Genomic DNA, 24,544 nt, shown 5'->3' on the forward strand with positions numbered 1-24,544 from the left:
TGACTTTACAAGGGTCCCTCCAGACCCTTGTATCTTCCTGGGCTACTCCTGGGCTACGCCTTCCCGCCTCACTGGGTAAGTGAAAAAACGATAAAAGTAGTGGTATTTCACCGGCGGCCAGAGCCTCCCACTTATTCTACACCTCTCATGTCTCTTCACGGTGCCAGACTAGAGTCAAGCTCAACAGGGTCTTCTACTCCAGTTGATTTCGTATCCACCCCATGCAGGACTTCCAGGACTGGAGGGGAGCTTTCCAGCACTACTGCCCCAGTCAGAGGACCTCTTCTGGGGGAGAGCTCTCTGACACAGCCCCCCCCCCCCCCCCCCCCCCCAGGCTGGAGGTGGGACTTTTTTTTTCTTTTTTTATTATTATTATTAATTCCATTTTTAATTTATTTATGTATTTGCAGCCTCTGGGTCCAAACCCTTGTATCTTGCTGGGAAGAGCTACTCCAGTTAAATTCGTATCCGCCCCATGCTGGAGGACTTAGAAAACATTTCAAGTTTCGTTCCCCTGGTATGGCTGGGAAGAGCTACTCCTGTTGATTTCATATCCACCCCATGCTGGACTTCCAGGAAGGAGCTTTCCAGCACTACTGCCCCAGCCACAGGCACTCTTCTGGGGGAGAGCTCTCTGACACAGCCCCCTCCTAGGCTGGAGGTGGGACTTTTTTTTCTTCTTCTTTGTATTATTATTATTAAATATAATTATTATTAGAATTTTAGTATTTTAATTTTTTTCCTCTTTCATGCACCTGGTAAAGCAGAGTTCCAGCAGGACAGGGGGACATCCCGCAGCTGGAGGCCCACCACGAGGCCCTCTCCCTGGGCACCCCACCCCCTCCGTGCCTCTGGTTCTCAACACTTAGAATTTTTTCTAACCCTACCCCTAACCCTAAAAAAACCCAGTTTCGCACACCTGGTAATGCAGGGCTCAAGCAGGACAGGGGACATCCCGCTGCTGCAGGCCCAGGGAGAGGCCCTCTCCCTGGGCTACACTCTGACATCGCTCCCCACCGTGCCTCTGGTTCTCAACACTTAGAATTTTTTTCATTTTTTAGCAGACTTCCAGCAGGACATGTGGACATCGCGCAGCTGGAGGACTTAGAAAAAAAAAATCAGTTTCGTTCCCCTGGTATGGCTGGGAAGAGCTACTCCTGTTAAATCCATATTTACCCCATGCTGGAGGACTTAGGAAAAAAATCAGTTTCGTTCCCCTGGTATGGCTGGGAAGAGCTACTCCAGTTGATTTCGTATCCACCCCATGCTGGAGGACTTAGGAAAAAAAAATCAGTTTCGTTCCCCTGGTATGGCTCGGAAGAGCTACTCCTGTTAAATCCGTATCCACCCCATGCTGGACTTCCAGGACTGGAGGAGAGCTTTCCAGCACTACTGCCCCAGTCACAGGCACTCTTCTGGGGGAGAGCTCTCTGACACAGCCCCCCCCCCCCCCCCAAGGCTGGAGGTGGGACTTTATAAGTTTTATTTATTTTTTTTATTTGCCAGGAATAATGAATGGAGAAATGTCTTTAAAAAAGCAAATACAGTTACATCACCACTGATTTATTTATTTTTTGTTTTTTACTAGTTTTTGGATCTCAGCACACATGCACCTCGGCTGCGTCCTGGACGTCTCTTTCTCAACATGTAGGTTAACAATGGTCTCTTTCTTATGGGTTGTTGTGTCCCTCTATTTGGTGCATATGAAGGATCGCTCTCAGAAGTGTCATCAGACTCGCTCTCAGAAGTGTAATCACGCTCACTGTCAGGAGTGTAATCAGCGTCGCTCTCAGAAGCGTGATCAGGGCTTTGTGATCCAGTGGCCTGTCTGGATGTTGGTGAGGACGGCGCAGCAACGGCAGGGGGGCTGGAAGGCGATGGCAGCGGGCTGGATGCAGCAGGCTGGCTGGATGACGCGCCCTCCGCTTCCTCCTCAAGCCCATCACCTGATGAGTCTGACATGGAGAGGAGAGAAGGTTCGGCGGTGTCATGTCCCGTCGTACGTGATGGCTTGACGGCTGCCTCGAAATTCTGACGGATCCAAGCCAGCTCTGCGGTGGAGCGCGTAGAATTTGTCTGCTGTCCGTGTGTCATGACACATGGTCTTTGAAATGTTGGTCCGGGCACTTGGGGACAGAGTATTCCTTGCCTTGAAAAATAGAGATGGTTCTTCAATATTATGCTTTTTATTTTAGGTTTATTACGTGGAAAAGTGATATAATCACTTACGTATGTGGCTATTGATGTTCGGAAATCTGTTAATGTGGGGCGCCCAGGAAAACCCATGTACAGCCAGGCGGCTTGCATCGGCATGATCAGTTTCTCTATCTTTGTGAATTTTTCGGTGATGAGAAGAAGGTCTGTGGGTGGGTTTAGTTTCTGTCTGATGAGCATCCACTTCTCCACCCATGAGAAGTCCTCTACAGTTAAGTAGAGCTGTGCGGGGCCAAACGCACGGTTGGTTTTGTGTTTCCTTACCTGTGGTGCAAAGCAGAGGGTGTGTAAATAGACAAATGGGACAAGACAGAGAGTGTTTGTCATTCCAATATCAGTAGACTTACATTGATCACAAAGCCCACTTGCCCGACTGTGGCTTCCTGCTGAGCCTCGTCAACCTCTGCCACAGTCATGTTCTTTAGAACACCGGTCCGGTGTCCATAGAGGCTTGCTAGATAAACACTGAGGTACCCGAAGAATCTCCTGCGTGCCTCCGGGTTGGGGTCCTCAGACAGTTGATCTGAAAACAAAAATTAAAGGGTTAGAACATGGATGTCAGTAACTCAGGTAAGTAATTTAATATAGTACAAATTTAATAAGTCTGACCAAGAAGTTCAGGGATGCGTCTCCTGGCCAGGACTTTGCAGAGGTGAAGTTGGTCCTTGGAGATGGTCCTGCTCAACTTCTTTTTCTTGACACTTATCTGACGGATGACCACATCTGGGCCAAGGTTTGCAATCCCTGAAGTAGGTCAGGAACTGGGACAAATTCACCAGGTAGGTTTTCACTGTGTTCTCAGCCTTTGCCTCATTTAACAGATGTTCTGGCCACCTGCACAGAAAGAAATAATTGGAATCTTTTTACATGGGGACATTTTATCTTAACTAAAAGGCATTAGAGAGATGCTTACTGGTATGTCCTGGACATATTTGGAAGGAAAGTCCAATTTTGGAGGATTGTCTGCCCTTCAGTTATAAACGAGAGGAAGGCCATGATTCTACCCACTTTGGATCTTTGATTTTCGATCCTTTTCCTCAGACCACAGGAGCCCTTGAGGTGCTGCCAATATTCGGTGATGTATTCCACTGAAAAAAAAAAAACAAACAACAACAAAAAAAACCCGTTTCATAATGAAGTTGTATGCTGTATAAAAATAGAAAAATACAGCAATCAGTGTCATTACTTACAGATGCTTAGTGGGAATTTGGGGTACGCTTTCGCCAAACAGAGGGTGCTCCGGCTTTCCTCCTTTGATTTAGGTCTGGTGATGTGCTGCGGTTCTTCATCTAGAGAGGAAGATTCAGCCCCCACCAGGGCATCGACGTCCACACTAGGAACCGGGCCAGTGGATCCCCTTTGGAGGTCCTGTTAAATAAAGGTTTAGTGTTAAGTTTTCTCGTTCTGCCGGTAGAACCAGGCTATGGAGCTCTCCTGCCCATCAACTGTGCTATGGTCCTGGGTAAAGGTCCTCCGCATCTGTCCGCTGGTTCTGCCGGTAGAACCAGGCCTAAGCTATGGAGCTCTCCTGCCCAGCAACTGTGCTATGGTCCTGGGTAAAGGTCCTCCGCATCTGCCCGCTGGTTCTGCCGGTAGAACCAGGCCTAAGCTATGGAGCTCTCCTGCCCAGCAACTGTGCTATGGTCCTGGGTAAAGGTCCTCCGCATCTGCCCGCTGGTTCTGCCGGTAGAACCAGGCCTAACCTATGGAGCTCTCCTGCCCAGCAACAGTGCTATGGTAAAGGTGCTCTATAATAAACATTTTACATACCTCCTCCAGTCGTTCGATGGCCTTTTTTGCCCTTTCAGCCCATCTGTGCTGGTACAGCAATTTCTTTCTTAGTTGCCCCAAGTCTGATGTAAGCTGAAGGTTCTTTGCCTTAAGCTCCTTGCACGAGGTGCAGGATGAAGGCGATGGTTCATCCTCTCCCCCTCCATCTCCGGGCGAGCTTGAGCAATATGCCTGTCCAGCCTTGTGCTAGCATAACTGCAGCCATCCACTGGACAGGGCATTTTTCTAATATTGACCCTCCCACTACTGTACTTGATCAATATTTTTCGCTCTTCTGAATTTTTAATTCCATGACTATTTTTTAGGTGCCTGCCTATATAGGTAAATTCAGAACGGCAGAGTGGGCAGCAAACATTCTGCTTTGGGGGCGCCATGTTGATATGTGAATCTGAAAAATAAGATACGATAACACGAGCTTTGAAAATATCTCAAAGCCAGGAACAGAGCCCCCTTTCCTCGCGTGATGCATAAGAGCTTCACACTCGAAGTTAACTTAAAAAAAACAACAACTTACCGTGTAAATGAGAGAACAGTGGAGGGGAAAGTAGTCCGCTCTGCTCCTCAGTCAGTCGTTGATTGGCATGTTAAGTACGTACAGATGCGTTCTGCTCATGCAATCAAGAGTGCAGCAAGTGGCTGCAGGTGTACAAAATAAAGCATCCTGAGAACCAGGGGAGACACTGAGTCTCCACATCAGACCCTCCACATCAGACCCTGCACCCACCCCTGCTACCAGCAACCAAGCCCGGGCACCAGCACACACACACACACACACACACACACACACACAACACACACACACACACACACACACACACACACACACACACACACACACACACACACACACACACACACACACACACACACACACACACGGACCATGGAGCACCAACCTCCATAGCCTTCACCTCCAGCCTAATCCTACACCAAAATGTCAAAATCCGCTCTCCCTGATATTTTGCTGCAATGCTTGACAATCCATGGGATTTAACATATGATATTTGGGTAAGAGGGGTCAAATCGCCTAACCAGGGATTAGGAGCTGTATTGTATCAAAGGCAAAACGGCAAACTCCGTGTAATAGCATATGGCTTCAGAACTCTAACCACAGCCGAGAAAAAAACTACAATTTACACTCGGGTAAGTTAGAATTTCTGGCTCTTAAATGGGTAATTACAGACAAGTTCCGTGATTACTTGTACTACGCACCATTTTTTACTGTGTTTAGCGATAACAATCCGCTTACTTATGTTCTGTCAACAGCAAAGTTGAACGCTACAGGGTGTAGGTGGGTTGCAGAACTTGCTGATTTTCATTTTACTGTGAAGTACCGCCCTGGTAGAGAGAACATAGATGCAGACAGTCTGTCTAGGATGCCCTTAGACATGGAGACCTATATAGAAGAATGCTCAGCAGAAATGTCATATGATGTGGTGAGTGCAGCGACACAGGCAGTTGACCATCAGGACGAGTCTAGCGCAGCCTGGTCTATGGGTATTTCGGCCAAGTGTGCTACAGTGTCAGTGAGCATGCCAATAGCTCCATTTACTGTAGGCCAGATCAAATTAGACCAAGAGACTGATCCAGTTATTGGACAAATTATACAATATAAACTGGCAGAGTCAAAACCTTTCGGTTAGGAACTGAAACAGCTTTGTCCACAAGTTATATGTCTTATTAGAGAATGGGACAAGTTACAGTTTAATGATGGTGGTGTTTTATACCGACAAACGAAAATCAGGAAGCAACTTGTGTTACCTGAGAAGCACAGACCCACAGTGTTAAAAGAACTGCATGATGAGATGGGCCACCATGGTGTGGAAAGGACTATTTCTATGGTACAGGACCGTTTTTACTGGCCCTTCATGCAAAAAGAAATAGAGGACTATGTAATGAGGAAGTGTGTGTGTGTCTTAAAAACAAGAGACCAAGCCATGAGACAAGAGCCCTGCTCACTAACATAGTTACTACTCAGCCCTTTGAACTTGTCTCTGTTGACTTTTTACACCTGGAATGTACTGGTATGTCCTGGACATATTTGGAAGGAAAGTCCAATTTTGGAGGATTGTCTGCCCTTCAGTTATAAACGAGAGGAAGGCCATGATTCTACCCACTTTGGATCTTTGATTTTCGATCCTTTTCCTCAGACCACAGGAGCCCTTGAGGTGCTGCCAATATTCGGTGATGTATTCCACTGAAAAAAAAAACAAACAACAACAAAAAAAACCCGTTTCATAATGAAGCAACTTGTGTTACATGAGAAGCACAGACCAACAGTGTTAAAAGAACTGCATGATGAGATGGGCCACCATGGTGTGGAAAGGACTATTTCTATGGTACAGGACCGTTTTTACTGGCCCTTCATGCAAAAAGAAATAGAGGACTATGTAATGAGGAAGTGTGTGTGTGTCTTAAAAACAAGAGACCAAGCCATGAGACAAGAGCCCTGCTCACTAACATAGTTACTACTCAGCCCTTTGAACTTGTCTCTGTTGACTTTTTACACCTGGAATGTACTGGTATGTGACAAATGTAAGGGTGGCTATGAGTATGTACTTGTTATTGTTGACCATTTTACACGTTTTGCTCAGGCTTATGCCACCACTGACAAATCTGGTGAAACAGCAGCAGACATAATCTTTAACGACTATGCCTTAAAGTTTGGCTTTCCCCAGAGACTTCACCATGATCAAGGTGGTGAATTTGAGAACCAACTTTTTGCCCAGCTGAAAGAGTACTGTGGGGTTGCAGGCTCAAGAACCAGTCCATACCACCCACAAGGAAATGGGCAGGTTGAGCGGTTTAACCGGACTTTGATCCAGATGTTAAAAACACTCACTGAGAAACAGAAGAGTAACTGGAGGAGTTCGCTAAACAAACTTATCTATGCCTATAACGCTACTAAAAGTGAGGTGACAGGATTTTCCCCTTTTTACTTGCTTTACGAACAGTCACCACGATTACCAGTGGACATGTTGTTCAGTTTACCTTTAGGTGGAGATCAGGGTGACAGTAATCATCAGACCTACATGCAGAGGTGGAAACAAGGTATGACAGACGCTTATGAGATCACTCGGGAGAATGCAAGCAAAGCTGCTGTTCGGAGCAAGAGACATTATGATAATAAAATTAGGTATTCTGCTCTGTTGCCCGGTGACCGTGTCTTAGTCAGGAACTTGACTCCACGTGGGGGTCCAGGGAAACTGAAAAACCACCGGGAGGATGTTGTACACACAGTGGTTCGTCAAGTGAGCAAGGACATTCCTGTTTATAAATTGAAACCTGAGAGGGGCAAGGGCAGATCCATAACTTTACATCGTAATCTCCTGCTCCCATGTGACCATTTGCCCTTAGAGACTTCTTTGCAGCCTCAGTCAAAGAACAGGTCCAGTACAGGCCCAGCTTAAACATCACAGGTCTACTCAGAAGAGGATGACGATGAGGAGGGCGGGTGTTATTCAGTGCCAAGACACTTGAGCACTCGCTCTCATTCGCCACACCCTAGGAGGTCCACAAGATCAGCCTGCCAAGACAGCTGCTCTGATGAGGTGCTGCAGGTGACTGAGCCTGACGTTGCAGAAGCTGACCAGCTGCCTGAGGAAAACATTGGTCGGGTAGAGAATGTGCCGACAGAAGTGAGCCTTTCTCCCCCTCTCCCCCTCCTCCTCCTAACGACAGAAATCTTGATGGTGATGCTAATCTGAGACCCAAAGGTGCGTCTAGGAAACCAAAAGTATTCACTTATGATTTACTGGGTACTCCGTCTTGTTATACCATTCAGACTTTACCTTCTAATACAGGAAAGGTTTTGCCTTAGGGAAACAGTGTTCATCCTTACTGTTTTCATGAGTCTTATGAACAATGTTGATGCATTGTTGATGCACTGTTGATGCAATGTTGGCTATTTTGTTTACTGATGTTGAATGAATGCACTTCTGATCAACTCCTACCTAAGACTGTGTTTACAGAAAAAATGAGGGGAAGGACTGTCACTGCCAATAACCTGTTTTTGCTTCTAACAAAATGCAGAGGACAAATATGCAATTAACTGTGAAATGTCAGGGTGCAGTTCTCCCTTCTGCACCATGGACAGTTCCAGATCCTTCCATCATCCACTCTGCCCTGCTTCACTCCATGCTGGATCAGTTTCACCTGCTGCAACAATCAAGTCCGGACTCATTCCACCTGTTCTACCTCCTATATAAAATCCCTCTCAGTCCTGCTCTTGCCGCTGGTTCGTCAACGTCCTTCCCGTGTCTGCTCATGCCTCACGTCTCCCAGCGTCCTTCGTAACACTTTGTGTGCCCCGCCTCCAGCCAGCCCTGTGTCTGCCTTCTGCGTTCCCTCAAGTCTGCCGGCTTCGGCTCCACTACGTCCTCCTGCTCCAGCCACCGTCAACATCACTCCGCTGCCATCTGGTACAGTCTGCTGGTTTCCTTTCCCACCACTCATCACCTTCAATAAAACTCTGAAACGAAGCTCTGTGTGTGGCTGAAATCAGGCTCAGTAACCAGTACCGGACAGAGACTGACTGAGTTCTTACTCAACACTAATGTATGAAAAGAGTTCCAGTCTCTAAACCCTTTTTTTCAATAAGTTTGACTATGCACTTGAATTTGCACAACTGAGGTATTAACCAGTAGTTTGTGTGTTATGGTCCTGATGTTGGGAACAACATGTATTTTTGAGGGGGAGTATGTGAGAGGTTAAAATTATTAACTTGTCACATAAAATATGTCCATACACAAATTAAAATACACAGGTTTAAAAGACTGATATTTCAGTTAAAAACGGGAGTTAAAAATAATTCATAATTCATAATTATCATTTTGTTATGATTGTTTAAAAGTATTGGTAATACAGTACTAAAAGTATTAAAAATATGTACACTATTTACAATTTCTTAAGAGTTCGATGGTTTGTAGATCGATTGCTCCTGACCAGCAGAGAACTGTGTTTTGCGCTTGCGCAAAAAAGTGTTTGTGTTCTTTTGAATAAAATGAAAGTGAGTGAAGACGCCGGCAGCATCTCCATTATTCATTTTAACCCAAAAGCAACCACATACCTCTCCCAGGTTATCGGAGCAGAGGGCACAACACATCCCCTCCGCCGGCCCGCCTTCCACGCGGCGTCGGGCACTGGCCTGCGAGCGACCCGAGCCCGCCGACCCAGCCCTTAGAGCCAATCTTTATCCCGAAGTTACAGATCTGACTTGCCGACTTCCCTTAACCCCCACCGTATGTGGAATTGATTTAAGCAACTGTCATAACTCAGCTTTGTCAGCTCTCTGCCACAGCCCACCCAATCTGCTCAGCCATCTTTCAGCTACCACTTTGCACCTGATCAGATCCACCTGCTGCAATTAATTAGCGTCAACTCTGCTCAACTGATCCCCTGTCTACATATACCTGCCTCAGCCAAGTATTCCCTGCCAGAACATCTCATCTTGCCTCATGTACACTGCCATTGTGTTTCTACCAGTTTCCAATTGCTCAGCCAGCTGGACTGTGCGCTTCCACTGTCAACATGCTGCTGAAAGTCTGCCTTGTTCCCCGTGAGTTCCAGCTGCTTACAGAACATTCCGCAGTCCATCTTTTATGTAATCACTACAGAAACAAGCCTTTGTAATTTTTCACAGTTTTGCGGGAAAGTTGAGCCGAGACTACACAGTTTCCCCCATGGCTGGATGGTGCCCAAACACGTTGGGACCAGGGATGGAGGTCTCAAGACTGGTCTTTGCCTTAAGGCCGCTTTTTCTTGGTCTTGGTCTAGGAATGTGACGCCTTGGTCTTGGGCTTGGCATCATACTGTTGGGTCTTGAAAGAATTTGGTCCAGGTCCAGATTTGAGACCCTGTAAAGTTTTCAAATACGAACTCCCTTTGATATGTGCCACAAATGCATGTCACAAGGAAAAAAAGCAAACCAACTGAATGGACTATGGACTATGGACTATGAATCTGGAGTCCCTCCAGATTCATAGTGACACAGATCTGTTCCCTCACATTGTGCTTCCATAAGGCGAGAATCAGCATTGTCCACAAAACCAACGATTAATTGGTTAGACTAATTTACATTGCAGGGTGCATTGATTGCAGTGCCTCTCTTCCTGCATTCCCCTTGCACAAGTATGGCCGAGGATAACTTTGGCACAACACCCGAACGCAGTCAGAACCGGCTCTCGGCTCTCCCACTCAGAAAGCTGGACTTGTCTCACCAGCCCAACATTGATTGCTGTCTGCTTCTCACATAAGTTACATGTTCATGAACATTTGTAAAGCTGAGAAGAGCTGGGAGCACTCAGGTTTGAGATTATATTGTTCTGCGTTCAAGCTTCTGTACAGATTCAAGCTTCTGTGTAAAAAATAAAAAAATAAAAACAACAATAATGATAAGAAAAATAATACATACATATATATATATATATATATATATATATATATATATATATATATATATATGGATGACTCTCACTCCCCAGGGACCGAAAGACCAACTCATTACTCAGCCTGTGTTCATTGGGGGGAGTTTTGATCAATAGAGGAAGACATAAAAAGCCCAGTTGCTTTGGCTGGGAGGAGTTATCCATAACTTGTGGTAAGAGGGCTTTTTTTGTCCCTCCCTCATTGTTCTAACATGGGCTCTGTAACTTATCCATCCATGCATTATCTATACTAGCTTATCTGTGCAGGTTTCTGGGGATCTCCAGCAATTGAAGCAGTTATGTTGTATTAAATTATTATGGGGCTTCCTTGGTCTGAAGTATTTTGTCTCAAGCGGCTGCTGTGAAGTGTTGTTGGAGATAGATCCAGCTGTTTACAGATGACTTTCACTGAAACACGCCAAACCGTACAGCTCCTTCCCAGACTCAGAGGTGGGGTCAGGGAGGAGCTGACACCTGACACAGTCAGCTTTGTCAGGTTTTATGATTGATCTAGCTCCAGTGGTCAAAGGGAGAGAGGCTGGGCACAGATCTGTTTAGTTCTTAAACATTTTTTTTATAATTTTTTATCTCCAACATCCGGAGGGGCTGGAGAAGCTCTGCTCAGCTGTTGCATTTGACATGGTCACCGTCACTGATCTATGAACTGGTAGAATAATGATAAAGAGGAATAAATTTGTCAGCTGTAATATTTTCTTAATAAACTCGGACATAAAATAAAATATATTTTTTTTATTTTAGCTGAACTTCTGCTGACAAATCAATTGTCTTTTTTATAATAATTAATATTGCCTCTAAGAACAACTTTAATAGCAGAGGTTCTCAATTAATTAAAAACCATTTTGTGCGTCCTGGATGTCTGAAGAGATAATGAGATGGATGTGATCTTCCTCTCAATTTCACAGCAGCTCCCAAACAGCCATTGGCGAACACATTTTAGTCATTTGAATAGGGCGGACCATTCCATTTTGGACTTGTTATCTACTGTGGTTGCAATCTTTGTAGATCAGCTGCAACACACCCACTTATTGTTTGCGCAGTTATTTTCTGTCCAAGCAATTTAGCACTGCTTATATTGAATCTTTGAAGGTGAGGCTTTATGGATGGTTTGTGTGCTTGGAAGGATTTTGTATGGTGTGCTTTATGCATTTTTAAAAAGAACCACAAGCTCCTGTGTGGAGTAAAATCTGTAAAATTTATAATATGAAATAAACCTGTCAATCTCCCATATAACTGAAATGTAGCCAGACGGAGCCTCCTAATCAGTCTTTGGTCATTTCTTCACATTTTACCTAAAATTGGCTAGTCAGTCTTTGCATGTGGTTGGCTACATGTTGTGCCCATGAAAATAAAGTCCCATCCTTGTGTGAAGTTTTGTCTCTCCCTGACAAGACACAGTGAAACAGTGTGTGTGAGTGTGTGTGAGAATGGTTGTTTGTCCTGTTTGGCTCTGAGTTGCCCTGCGATAGACTGGAGACCTGTACAGGGTGTACCCCGCCTCTCGCCCATTGATAGCTGGAGATAGGCACCAGCACCCCTTGCGACCCCACAAGGTATAGGCGTATTAGAAAATAGATGGATGGATGGACAGACAACCAGGTTGTTCTTGCAAAAACACATTGCTCTTTAAGTCGATGTAATGATTATTTTTCTACTACTTTAGATATTTGAATGTGTTGGTGTGTATTGCAGGAACAATACACACCTTCTTGTTACATGCAAAACTGGCCAAGCATTAAAAGTCTGAAAATTGTCTGTATGTGTTTAGCTATCTCCTGAAGCCCTGGTATCAGCTGAGCCATGAAGTGCCACAAATGCAGCACAGTGGGGAAAGGTGGAGAAAAAGGAAAATTAGCATGGTGAGTTATTACAAAACAGAGGAAGGAAAGACAAATAGAAGCAGGGAAAGAGGGAATAAATAATTAGATCCAAGGGTAGACTCATACACTTTATCTCACAACAGCCAAAGGGACATTAGTCAATTTAACAGCAATCCAAGACAAAATCACCATTGCCCTTTGACCTTTAACTCTCTTCGATACTCTCCATCTCCTGAATTTCTTGTCTTGAATTGCAGTGTATTTTTGCTTTACCATTTTTGTACATTTCTTTATCCAGTCCCACTTCAAATTGTCTTATTTCCTTTTGTTTATCTGACTGAAATAGCAGAATTAAAAATGCTTTTTCCTTTTGGTTACACACAATGTGAGAAGAGCACAACTTCCATACAATTACAAAGGAGGGACCACAAAAACTACAGGCAAAGGGTTTGGATGCAAGGCCAATGAAGGCCAAACATTTTCAAGAATCACAAATGTTGTTACCATGTGTTACCATATTTTTTTTAGATAGACACTGGCTCAGGATGCACACAGATCACATTTAACACACAGACGCAAAAAGACATAATATTTCAACACAGTTTTATTTTTAATAATAAATAAAATCAGTTGATTGCACTGACCAACATACCTCCTGACAAGTTTAAAGCATGAAAATAGTCCTGATAATGGTGTGATTATCAGAGACATGTAGGTGGAATACCAAATCATAATCTCACCAAGGGCACCAGAATGGCTAGAGCCAACTCTTGAATGTTTTGCATTGAACTTGGTTAGGTAAGGGTTGGATGTAGCTGCTCCATCATGGAAATCAATTCCAAGACGCAGTTCATGGTGCATTTAAGCTAATTTGAAAACCACATGAAGTTTGGAGAGTTGTAGTAACCCCACTGTTGTTTCATGTATCCTCCCATTTTGTGGTGTAGCTGAAGTTACTAATCAATTATAGTTTGTCTTAACAGCAGAGGATGTTTAGTGGTGAAAAAAAATCACAAGTGCTTTGTCACTTGGTCACAGAACAACACTGTAATTCCCTCTTGTCTTGAGTGCTGATGTTCTGTTGATGATGTTATTTTTTAATTCAAGTCTTTCAAGCAAATAAACATAAAAAATTACAAAAATATCTAGCTTTCAATTAATTGAGTTTGAGATTTCTGATATAAACTAACTTCTCTTTAAACACATTGAGTTGGATCCATTTTTATTTACAGGTCAAGGTTTTCTTAATTCAACAGTTAGATTATTACATTCATGTCTAATGAGCTCTTGCCCTGCCTCTGCGTTTATTGCTAAACCATTCAAACTATAAGAGTAATTTGGAGTACCATCTCTCCTACAGGAATGAAAAGTAATTGTTTTTGCCTCATTCTAATCTAATCTATCAATTTAAATTTCAAGTTGTTAACTTTGATGACTGTTGAAGAAAATACTTTGAAATGAGAAAGAAGAATGACATTTTTGTGAATTTTGCAGTTATCAATTTAAATGAACATAAAAGGTGTTTATGATTAGAAATTGCCCATAAGCATCCACTGTTTTGTGGTTGACTTAAATTGTCCAGGAACAGTCAAGCTATTGAACTGAAGCCAACACATATTTAGAGGTGGTATTTGAATTGTCTTAATCACCACAGCATTATCTTATCCAGGATGTTCAAACGAATCAGTACAATGAACCAATGCATTTTTAGCTTTTAGCTTATGTGCTTGTGTACTTGTGGTGATGGATAAGAAGTGGTAAGTGGTCTCTCGCAGTGTTGGGAAAGTTCTCTTTCTACTTGAACTAGTTCAAAGTTCAGTTCACACATTTTAAAATGAACTAGTTCAGTTCATAGTTCATAATTCAAAATTTTGAACTAAGTTCACAGTTCCAAAAAATGAACTAGTTCATAGTTCTTTTTTTTTCATATATTGCTCAATTACACCATAGCCTACTGTAGAACCACAGACAGCAATTATTTTATCAGTTGTAACACTGAAACTGTGCATCAGATTTCATCTTCATATCCAGTTTTGAATCCTTATCCAACCAGGGTTTACATTAGCATTGAGGGGACAGCATTTCCCCATTGTTGCTTTAACGCTTTGTTGCTGTCCATTCACTTCACACTAGTAGCAGCTACAGCTTTCACCCCTACAGTATATTCTCAAAAACATCAGGAAAAATGTGCTGCTTGAATGGTCTTTTTTATGAAGAATTATTAAAAGAAAAACAGGAAATTAGTCTTTAAGGTGCAAATGTTTTTTTTTATTTTAATAATTTTTTCCATTTGAAATTTCATTTCAGTACATACTAAAAAGGAATACTGGAATCCTGGAAAATTATACCAGGCAGGTTTAACAAACAAGTTACATGAATAGAAAAACCCTCAAGAACATTTTACTAACACAAACTGAGGGACCAGGCTGAGGTAGGAATTTAAGGTTGAACTTGAAAGTGCAATATTCAAAGTGCAAAACATTTAAACATTATCAAGTCACTTTCAAATTTTTTGGCCATTGAATAAGTAAAAAAAAAAAAAAAAAAAAAAAAAAAAAAACTATAACTAAAAAGACTTTCTTTAATTTTTTTATTTAACAGTGTTTGTACTTGTTTACTTGATGGCATCTGTCTGGATGGCTGCAACCCCTTAACTAAGTTTATAAACGCCGGGCTTTCCACTTTGCTCAAAGGCTGCAGGTCTCCAACAATAAACTGCATCACCAGGTTGTTCACCTGCGGCTGGGAGATGACAACGGAGCCGCTACTGTACGCAGTTATTGGAATTTGGCTCGAGGATCTGTCCTGACTGTCTTTTGTTTTTTTAGTTGCTTGCACATACCTTGAGAGGCTAGCCGGGTGCTTTAGTTCTATATGCCGTTTCAGATTTGCTTTGGATGTTACTGAAGTGCGGAATTTTTTTTACTGAAAGCCGGCGGGCAAAGTTTGCAGAGAAATATAAGATTGTTGCCATCATCCTCACCAACCACCTGGTCATAAAACTGTTTTAAGTGATCATACTGCTGCTTTGTCGCCTCCACGGTCGCCTCCATGCTGCTGTGGATTCCACGCTGCATTTTGTTTTGATGACGCACGCGGCGTGGCTGTAGGCTACGACACTGGTAGCTGGTGTTGCCAGATTGGGTGTTTTTCCCGCTACATATTAAGGCCTGTTTATGGTGTGATTTAGCCGGGGTTTCGCCTGGAGGGCTCTATAGAAATTTGGCAACCTATTGAACAAAGTTGAACTGAGAGAGCGTGCCATTCACAGACACCAGAATGAACGAGTTCACAATAACATTCATCAGGCAGTAATACAGTACGTTCAGTTCAAGTTCGCCCAAAATATGAACGAGTTCATGAACTTTCGTTCAATGAATGCGTTCAGGCACAATACTGGTCTCTCGGTTTCATTTAAAGCAGAACTGTTCCTTTGTATGTGAACAGGGGTTCACTTGATGTTCTCTCATTTATGCTTCCTACTCTGAACATTCAAATGTGCTTATGTCACTGGATTGTGATCTGGATGTCCATATCAACATTTTTAGTCCTATTTGTTCTGCTCATTGCTGCCTATCATAATTTCCAGTTGTATTTTTTTTTTTTTTTACTAAGCTTTACTCCAGTAAACTAAACAGTATGGATATTGAAAACTTATTCAAACTTTACAATGAAAAGCATACAGGCTAGGTTTTTGACTGGTGGTCCTACATCGGATGGAACATGTAACTGATTTACTGAATAGACAGCCCTTCCTATTATTATTAATATGTTTATTTGACAGGGACAGAACAAAAAAACTGATATCTTTTGGTTTATTTTCTCGCTATCAATGTTAAGTTGTGATCTGATAGTCCTGTCATAAGATTCAATGTTTTTGTCACACACTGGTTTATTTGTGAATACCAGATCAATAAGAGTTATGCTTGTTCGGGTTATTCTGGTTGGATCTTCTATTAGTTGTTGTAGTTTATACTTTGATGTTACTGCTTTAAGTCTTTGTTTCCCGTGCTTGCCTGACAAAAGTACCTCACTATCATATTTGAACTGTTTCAATAATTTATCTAAATTATCATAAAAAGACACATTATAAGAAGGTGGATTATATGAAGTTACAATCACCTTCTTGGTGATAAAATAACCTTCAAAACTAAACATTTAATATGGCAAGAGTCAACTTTTATTTCTGTGCATTTATACATTTGTCTCACATACATCAAAACGCTCCCTCCCTTTTCCGTTTGTCTGTCTTTGCAGAAACAAGAGTATTAACGAGACACATGTGGGGCCCGTTCACCTAACGGCCCGTCTCGTTTCACCCGGTCGAGGATTTGGCACAAAGAGAAGAGGCAGTGAATTCAGAGGCAAAAACAACAGTTAAACATATATTTATTACAATTTGGAATTCCAAAGAGGGAGACACTTACAAGTTTTATCACAGCATCGGATACCTTAAGTTCTCTGCCTGTGTCTGAAGCATGTCTCAAAACTTACACGTTGTTCCTTCCTTTTTAAACCTACATAGTCCAAGCGGGGGCTGGACCAACCTTCTTTTTTCTAAGTTTCTGCTGAGAACATCTGTTTCCTGACCTTTGACCGTTAAATGTAATCTATTTTCCTAGCTTGGTTCCTGGAAGTTAACTAAAACAATGTAAGATCTTATGCAAGCATTTTTAACAGTGTTATCTGCTCACAAGACTGTCATATGGCCTCGGTCTAAAGTTTGAATGCACCCTTTGTTTTACGAACATCCTCATCTATTTAGGTTACTGGGTTAAGTTAACATCTTTATTACTTTAAACTACACTATTATATATATATATATATATATATATATATATATATATATATATATATATATATATATATATATATATATATATATATATTAGGGGGCTGGGCAACGATTCAAATATTTAATCGCATTGTATTTACAAACTCCAAGAATGAATTCAAAAGTAGTGTAAAGAGCACTTTTATTTTAATTATTCTGCTGCCATATGAACAAAAGTGCTGTAACATTTGTAGCACTTATCAGTAACACATATTTAGTGTAAAGCTCAACTTAAACATGTAAAACAAAAAATAGCAATAATAATAAATTAAAGCTTATTGCCACTGACAGGGAATTCTCTTTATGGGGAAAAAAAATCTACCAAAAACAGACAATTTCTGAGGTAACAGCAGGGAGCAGCATTACCATTTTATGTTCAATACCAAAGTTTAACTTGGCAGTGGTTACAACTAACTTGTTTCTGTCATATTCGATGCTGGAAGAACTTTCAACTGAAATGCTTGCTAACTCGATATGCTTGCGTTGCTTGCGTTTATTTGACGTTGACACGCGGTTTTTTGTTGTTGCTTTCTCGCGTGAATATAGTGAATGGCAGGGAAAAACAGGCAAAAACACATGGATACTTTGAAACGAGAAGCGACTTCACCGACGGCGTCAATGCAGACTCCGCTCCGCTCCGCACAAAACTTGTTCCGTTCGCCAACTCACCGCCTCGCCTCGCCTAAGCTCGCTCGCGGTACCTGCGGGAAACACCGCCTTCCGCATGTCAGCTGTGTTTTTTTCCGGCCAGCACCTTTCTTCCTCTTTGAATCCGAGGCTTGGCTGACAGCGAGGTTATTGGCGCATTATCGCCACTTACTGTTCTGATTCAAACCCCTACACCGCAGCAACAGACCTTCACAAAATAAAAGCATGTGACCAACATGCGTTAACGCGCGTTAAAGAAAATATCGCCGTTAATAGTCTAATGAGTTAACGCGAAATTAACGCGTTAACTTGCCCAGCCCTAATATATATATATATATATATATATATATATATATATGATTATATTTCCATAACAGTGTCTAGGGATGTCAATCGTATTTTCAGGAATAATAGGATTTAAACAAGTTTCACTTGTTCCATTTTCTCTGAACCCATCCCCCATTCTCATAGAGGGAAATGCAACATTTATAGATAGAATTATATGCATTTTAATGAAATCAATAGCAAGAAGTATGCATTTAGGGTGGATTATATACAATATGTATCATACCAGTGAGAGTTGACTGGAATATTTAGGATTGAGAACATTTTACTAAGAAAACCACACTGAAGTTCTCTGAGCTCCTGAAAGCGACCCATTATCCACACAAATGTTTGAAGAAAGACTCTGCATGCATGGAGCTTGATTTTATACTCTTTTGGCAATGAAAATTGCCAAAGGAGTATAAAACACAGTTCACTGCCGTAAACTGTGTTCCGAGTTTACGGCAGTGTTGTTACGTCCACTTTTCATCACTAACTTTGGGCTCGTTCATCTATACTGTTTACAAGCTAGAGGCAATGGAGCTGGCTCTCTCTCTCTCTCTCTCTCTCTCTCTCTCTCACTCACTCACTCTTTCACACACACACCATGGGATGACATTGCCCTTTCTATTTTTACCTGCCCCTGGAGTAACCAGCCCAGAAAAGGGAAGAGGGACAGGCACCATGTCACATTCTCACACACACGTTTGCTTGATAAAATGCATATATATATATATATATATATATATATATATATATATATATATATATATATATATATATATATATATACACACACACACATATACACACACTCTGCAGTGCACTGGTACATATGCATTTTTTTATATGCCTGTGAAGATTTCTCCATCAGCTTCCCTGTTTGCCACCTTCAAAATTTGTCTGATGACACTGCCACAGCCAGACTCATACAAATGAGGACTACTTAGAGTACAGAGAGTGGATACACTGGTTAACATACAGAGAACTCATGTTCACTGGACTGGAGCCTGTTTACAGAGATGCTAATGGTTGCATGGGTTCTTGATCTGATGAAGAATCATTAACCTTGATCTGATGAAGAATCAAGTCTATCAGATCCTAATTTCAATATACACAAGCTTAGCTACTCTGAGGTGTTTCCATGTAAAATCTTATTGCATAGTTTTTTTTCTCACACCGTTCTGTAAATCAGCTGCAGCTTTCCTCTATTATTACCTTAAATATCACATATTTTTTTTACGTAACTAAACATTTTCACCTGTATATGCTGTATTATCAATGAATAAATGCAGTTGCACTTCTTTTTCTCTTTCTGATCAGTTCATTCTGTCAGGGTGCTGTCTATTTGCTCTGGTTCTGGGTCTTTTCCCACAGGTGGTGTTGGTGTCTGTGGGGGCGTGCCCCACACCTGCGGCTTGTCAGGAGCAGATTCCGCTGGCTTCTTAAGCAGTGCAGAGACAGACGGAAGATGCCAGAGCCTTAAACCAGTCGTGGTATGACGTGGCCTCAGACCAGTCCCAGATTTTTGTATTGTGAGTTTTTGCTCTTCTACCTTGGACTAATTTTGGCTCTTTTATTTTTGTCACAGTTTTGTGTTCTTGGATGCACTTACCTGGCCTGGAGTTTTGATGAGGAGTTGTTCAGTGGAAGTCCTTTGCTCAGATGTTGCTCTGGCGTTCCCCCTCAAACTTCCTAGGATGTACCTAGTTGGGGTGAGGTCCCCCCTCCCGGATTCCACTGGCACCTTCAGCTTTCTGTACTCTGGTCAATCCGTCTGTCCCTCCTACCTGTGGAGGTTGCTTCGGGTCTCTCGCCAGTTCAGAGTAGACACTAGTTCCCTCGGTGCTTACTCTTCCCTGCTCGTGTTTCTCCGACTAAGGGTAAGCTGCGCACAACCTGGCATCTTTCTGGTTTCGATCCATGACTCATTATCTCTCTTACCTTGCAGTTAACCCCGCCCAGGCGTTCAGGCCTCGATCCAGGCGTCTAGCAGTTCTGACTTGTTTGTGCACCTTGCTCCTTTAATAAACATCTTAAACTGTGTATTGGTCTACCGAACGTTTTCTGCATGTGGGCAAAACATTTGAAAAACATGACACATCCTCTTTTGCTTTAGAACTTCATTCAGCTTTATATTAATCTAGTGTGTAACTTTGTGTCCTGTCGTGTTTTGCCACTGTCACGCACGCAATTCCCCATTGTAGGACAATAAGAGTATTTCTATTTTACCCTATTCTAAAAAAGTGACAGAAGTAAACAGACTGAATGCATTACGAATGGGTCTGTGCTATCACTGCCTTGCTTGTGCTGAAACACTTTTAGTTTGCTGCATTCTAGTTAAAATTACTTTTGAGCTGAAGATGATACAGTTTTTTTTGTTTTTTTTTTTATAATTTACAAATATGATATGATCCAATTTCTTTTTTTTAGTGGCTGTGAGGTGCAAACCTACTGCAAGTACATAAATGCACTGCAAACACAAAAAGCGCTCCCAACACAAAACAGAGGCTCACATACAAACGCACGCAATGGAAAAATACAGCAAAAAAGAAACACTGCAATCACAGAAATTTGTCACACAAAGTGCAAACACAAATGATGCTGACTCACAAACACACAAAACGCATGCAAAGGCAAAAAGGCTGCAAGTAGCAAAAAAAAACTGCAAGTTTAGAAAAACTGCAAACTAGTTCTGCATAACGGAAGGGCATTAGTGTGCTTGAAACTTTAATCCATAGTAGTTTGCATTTCATATGTGTCAATCTTTGCAGTCAGAGTGATATAACAGAGATTATGCTTTTGCTCTTTGAGATTCACATGGTTGATTTAGTTCGATTTATAGATTCTGGTACAGGCAATCCATCAGAGACGGCTGCATAAATGGGGATATTATCTGTAAGGAAAACAGTGACTATGAAGATGAGTAATTATTTATTATTTTTAAGTTAAACCACACAAGGCTGACTTCAATGAACTGCTGAACCAAGTTACATTGCAAGTTAGATTGCCAAGGTAACAAATTGCCATTTTCTCTGCCCCAAAATAAGAGCTGAATCACGATGTTTGAACAACAGTACTTTAACAGTATAACCTACACAAAGTTGGTATTTACTGCATGACAGGAATTTGCTGCTCTCAATGCCTAGGCGATGTTACATCCAAAAAGCTTCTCTGTTCCTGGTACAGCTCCACGCTTTGTGTGATTGCCATTTTATCCAGAGTTAAGACACCTGGTCCCACCACCTTAATGCACAGGCTTACCTGAGATGAAGCCCAGGGGCCTACAGCGTTAGGCCCCTGGGCGTACCGTATTTAGGTAACATGATGAGCTGGAAAATTTTTCTATATAAAATTGATATAAAATATATCAATGTTTGTAGGTTGTCAGGCTCTCTGTCAATCACTAGGCATATGTCTATGACTTTAGATGCTAGTCTGTGGTTGCTGATTACCATCGATGGGCACAAATACATCAAAATGTATTTCCAAATAAAATACAAAATACCCACCTTAAAAATTTATCAAAATAAACTACAAAATACAGCAGCAAAAAAATGTATCAAAATAAAATACAGTATTTTTGTATTTTCAAAATACTACAAAATACTTAATTCTAACACTGCATGAAAAGTGTGATTTTCGTCACTATGCGGCACTGTAGATTGTCGTGGAAGTTCAGGTTAACGGCTGTTCACGGTAATTTGCAGGCAACACCGAAAACTGCCGTGAATTGTCAGAAATTGACGTGGGCCTTGCTTGGCGTAGTCCCCCCATGACCCCCCCTCCTCCTAATTCTAGGGGAGGCTTTAACATGTAAATGAAAATGCTGTGAGCTATACAAATGCAAATCAGGGTTGCAGGGGGAGTTTACCCATGTCTCGCATTCAACTCCCCTTCAACTCCTCTTGGACGCGATCTACAACTTTCAGCCAGTCCGCAGACTGACGAGAAGAAACTCATATGAGACAGTGGACTGTCTCATATGAGTCAGTCGGTACTGAAGCAATGCCAAGAGCGTGGAAATGTTCAAGTCAGAAGTTTTGGTTGGGTCATTCAGGTTAAAGTAAATTAAATGGGGTTTAATGAACTAAAAATAAGTCCCACTTTAATGGAGAGGTATAGTGAGGATTTAACTATATATACAGATGCATCTAAACTAACTGATAAAAGAATGGGTGTTGCTTATGTCATTCCAAAATTAAACATTAAAGTTGGAAAAAGAATGAGTGAAGATTTAGCAGTTTACACAGCGGAATTGATTGCTGTGTGGCTAGCTTTGCTTTGGGTGGAGGTCAATAGGCCAAGGAAGGCAGTAATTGCTTCAGATTCCAGCTCAGCTTTAATCAGTATTAAAACATTTCAGTCAAAATCAAGGCAAGACATTGTGTATGATATACTGCAAGCTGCAAATAATCTAATAAAGTCAGGAATTAATATAACTCTGGTATTGTACCAGCTCATATAGGAGTAATAGGAAACGAGTTAAAGCGCCGGGAAAACGGCTGCAAAGCGCATTCCCGACACGGGGGAAACAGATTTTCACGGGGGAACAGAATTGCGCACAACACCGGATCTCTCTGAACTCTGTGTGAAGCTGCAGTCCCGGTTAGAGGCGACGCCGAAGTACAGAGCCACGCACAGGAGGCGTCTGCACATCGGACCTGCCTCGGAGAAAATGCTGCCAGCATTTACCTACAACCCCGAGGAGGCAAACGGACAGTTCACGGGGTTGTAATTTTTGGATCCTCGCGTTGTATATAGGTGTTTGTTTTAATAAAGCTCTTTCTTTGCATAAACATCTTCCTGGCAAATGTTCATTTCCTGTATAAATTCATTCATGTCCTTGATGGTAGCCTAATAATAGTGTAGTAGCCTACATAGGATAACATGAATATACAGCATAATATGACTGAATAAATAAATAAATATATATAATAAATAAATATATATATATATATATATAAATATATATATATATATGTAAATAAGTTATTGGGGATCTGCCAACCAATCAGGAGTGATTTTACTTGTTTGAAAGAAGTGGTTCCATCCAATACTCAGTAAGAACGTTCAAGCCTGGCCTGGCCACGTGTGGTTTTGCTGCCAATCAGGAGCGATTTTACTTATTTAAAAATAGTGGTTTCAGCCAATACTGAGTAGGTTATTCAAGCCAGACCTGGCCAGCCGCGCGGGTTCGCTGCATTCATATGCTAATTAGGGCCATCAGTACAGCTGATCGCTCTCCACATACGTCAGAGTCCGGTTCCGACAATTTGCGGCACTGAAAACGGCAACAAGCGCGGGTTGCAAATTGTCGTTAACTGCCGAAAATGAGGGAGATCTGCGGTAGTTTACGGGGACGAAAATCTCACTTTTCATGCAGTGTAAGCACCTTTTTCTTCTATCCCTTCTCTTGTACACTATCTAGAAAAACATATGCTGACCTCTCATGTTAGACACCCCAATATAAACTTCTGCCCTGAGAAATGTTTAATAACTCAAGAAGCCCTTCCTTAAGTATACTTATGTACTCTATTGGTGGAATAGATTGCCCACTATGAATCAGTGACAATAACTCAAAGACAAACAATCCAAATAGGCCATGGGCCAGAATCTGTAGGGTGACTTTTCTGGTGCCAGATGGACTGGGCTATTTATTTTTACTTGCCATCAAGATCTCTGCCAACTGGTACCAGAGTATGCTATTATTGGATACAAACAACACCTTACGGACGCACCCATGATGAACTGGTTTAACTCGCACAGCTGACAATACAGCCATCTGATTGGCTGAGCAGCAAAACTCGAATCATGTGACCTCTTGGACCGGAGTGCAAAATTTCTATTTTTTATCGGCTATAACTTATTAATGTGCAAGTGAAATCATGGGAACATTGGTGTTTTGAGATCACTGCTATGTATAGCAACTGATCCCACTGTAAGAAAGTTGGCCCCTGACAGTTCATACGAAACTTCTTAAGGAGACATCCTACAGAATGTGGCCCACGGAATAAAATGGATGATTTATTTAGACATTTAAACTGGTAAGCATTTTAACATTTTAAGTGATTTAACACCATAACTACCACAGTGCACAACCTTGATCAATGTAAATACCAAAAAAAGTAAAAAATAAAAAATCTGGTTGTTACATTAATACTGTAAAACATAAAAAAAGGCAAATTGCAAACTCAAGTGGTGCGATCTAAGCTTGTGAACTCAACTTGTAAGCCTTGTGCTGTGTAACCTTACCTTGTCTAAACTGTGGATCAAAAGAAGTGCTCTAGTTCTCACGTTCTGCCCTCTACTCGCCCAGATTCAACCATAATTTGCTACATTACAATATTACTGTCTTTGAATTGTAAGGCATTACTCTACGTTTACATTACTTTCACCAAAATAACAGGAAATATGGATTTTCTCATGTGTTCAATACAGCTCATTACACGACAGGAGGTGATGTGGTA

At 41.8% G+C, this 24,544-nt stretch overlaps 3 long non-coding RNA genes across 4 annotated transcripts; 1 reads left to right on the top strand and 2 right to left on the bottom strand.

Moving 5' to 3' along the window:
* Positions 1 to 56: 56 nt before the first annotated feature.
* On the bottom strand, positions 57 to 20,042 carry LOC118566131. Of its 2 annotated transcripts, XR_004932831.1 has the most exons (3): positions 20,031 to 20,042; positions 7,953 to 7,954; positions 57 to 196 (listed from the first exon to the last, which is right to left on the bottom strand). It is a non-coding gene; the product is annotated as an uncharacterized LOC118566131 (long non-coding RNA). The 2 variants fall into 2 exon arrangements; XR_004932827.1 differs by lacking the exons at positions 7,953 to 7,954; positions 20,031 to 20,042 and adding an exon at positions 1,394 to 1,404.
* Positions 2,388 to 3,540, bottom strand: LOC118566127. The gene is made up of 5 exons (XR_004932823.1): positions 3,405 to 3,540; positions 3,128 to 3,302; positions 2,824 to 3,048; positions 2,562 to 2,737; positions 2,388 to 2,478 (listed from the first exon to the last, which is right to left on the bottom strand). It is a non-coding gene; the product is annotated as an uncharacterized LOC118566127 (long non-coding RNA).
* On the top strand, positions 19,484 to 20,113 carry LOC118566148. The gene is made up of 3 exons (XR_004932841.1): positions 19,484 to 19,570; positions 19,666 to 19,957; positions 20,026 to 20,113. It is a non-coding gene; the product is annotated as an uncharacterized LOC118566148 (long non-coding RNA).
* The last annotated feature ends 4,431 nt before the right edge of the window (positions 20,114 to 24,544 follow it).

Source organism: Fundulus heteroclitus, chromosome 1 (assembly GCF_011125445.2).
Source record: "Fundulus heteroclitus isolate FHET01 chromosome 1, MU-UCD_Fhet_4.1, whole genome shotgun sequence".
Classification (NCBI taxonomy): domain Eukaryota; kingdom Metazoa; phylum Chordata; class Actinopteri; order Cyprinodontiformes; family Fundulidae; genus Fundulus; species Fundulus heteroclitus.